Source organism: Dasypus novemcinctus, chromosome 11 (assembly GCF_030445035.2).
Source record: "Dasypus novemcinctus isolate mDasNov1 chromosome 11, mDasNov1.1.hap2, whole genome shotgun sequence".
NCBI classification, from domain to species: domain Eukaryota; kingdom Metazoa; phylum Chordata; class Mammalia; order Cingulata; family Dasypodidae; genus Dasypus; species Dasypus novemcinctus.
In genome coordinates this window covers 53,927,033-53,928,715 of record NC_080683.1, presented here as the reverse complement: position 1 = coordinate 53,928,715, position 1,683 = coordinate 53,927,033, and the positions used below count along the sequence as shown (strand labels likewise).

The 1,683-nt window shown below is 33.6% G+C and overlaps 1 non-coding gene across 1 annotated transcript; it reads right to left on the bottom strand.

Annotated features, from left to right (window-relative positions):
• Positions 1-223: 223 nt before the first annotated feature.
• On the bottom strand, positions 224-405 carry LOC111760220 (U2 spliceosomal RNA). The gene has a single exon (XR_002793978.1). It is a non-coding gene; the product is annotated as a U2 spliceosomal RNA (small nuclear RNA).
• Between the last annotated feature and the right edge of the window lie 1,278 nt (positions 406-1,683).

Genomic DNA, 1,683 nt, shown 5'->3' with positions numbered 1-1,683 from the left:
TAAGGGTTTGTCAATTTTAGTGATCTTCTCAAAGAACCAACTTTTGATTGTTTTGTTAATTCTCTGTTGTTGTTTTATTTTTGTTCTCAATTTCATTTATTTCTCCTCTGATCTTTCTTATTTTATTCCATCTGCTTACTTTGGGCATAGTTTTCTGTCCTCCGGCTGGGGACATTGATTTTAGTTCTCTCTTCTTTTTCATTTTACTTAACTTTTTCCCTGAAATGGGTTCAACATTCCTGGAGTTATTGCAATACCAGGTCAATGTGTGGAGCAGATGGAGCAAGCTCCTATTCCATCCCCCAGGTCCAAATATCCATTTAATATATTGTTCTTGGATAGAGGATGTATCAGATATTAAACTGATAAGATCAGACACTATACTTTTTCTTAGCCAAAAGTGATCTTTCATCTCTTTTAATTAAGCATTGAGAACTCTAAATTTCCCTCTAACCACTGCTTTCACTTCACCCCATAAGTTCTGATATGTTGTTCTCATTTCCATTCATCTCAAGATATTTATTGAGTTTGCTTGCAATTTCTTCTTTGACCCACTGATGATTTAACACTCTTGTTAATCGCCATATATTGGTCAATTTTCCCTTTTTCTGCCTATTGTTGATTTTAAGCTTTACTCTATTATGATCATAGAAAGTGCTTAGTGTAATTTCAATCTTTTAAAATTTATTGAGATGTGTTTTGTGACCCAAAATATGGCCTATCCTGGAGAAAAATCCATAAGCATTTGAGAGAAATGTATATACTGCTGTTTTGGTGTACAATGTTCTGTATATATCCATTAAGTTAATTAATCATATTATTTAAGCTTTCACTTTCTTTATTGATTCTCTCCCCAGATGATCTATCCAATAATGAGAATGGTGTATTGAAGTCTCCAGCTATTATTGTGGAGACATCTATTTCTCCCTTCTGTTTTGCCAGTGTTTGCCTCATGCAATTTGCAGCATCCTGGATAGGTGATATTTATAATTGTTGTTTCCTCCTGATGCATTGCTCCTTTTATTAGTATATAATGTGCATCTTTTTCTGTAATAACAGCTTTGCTTTTAAAGTCTATTTCATTGATATAAATATAGTTACTCCAGATTTGTGTCTGTGGGCTACTGCATGCATGGAATATCTTTTTCCAGCCTTTCGCTTTCATTCAGTTTATATCCTCAGGTCTAAGTTGAGCCTCTCGTAGACAGCATATAGAATGCTTCTATTTTCTTATCAGTTCCACCAGTCATTGTCTTTTGATTGGGGATTTTAATTCATTAACATTCAATGTTATTACTGTAAAGGCAGTTTCTGCTTCACCATTTTGATCTTTTTGTTTTATCTACAACATCTTGTTTTCACCACTCTTTTTACACTTTTCATTACTTTTATTGATATAATCTTCATTTCTAGACTCTCTTCCAAGCCTCTCTCTCCTGTCTTTTCTAGCTGTGGCTCTCCCTTTACTATTTCCTGCAAAGTCAGTCTCTTCATTACAAACTCTCTGTTTCTGTTTATCTGTGAATATTTTAAACTTGCCTTTATTTTTTGTAAGACAATCTTGACAGATACAAGATTCTTTTCTTATCTTAAATATGTCATATCACTCCCTTCAAGCCTCCATGGTTTCTGATGAGAAATCAGCACTTAATCTTATTGGTCCACCTTGTATGTGATGAATTT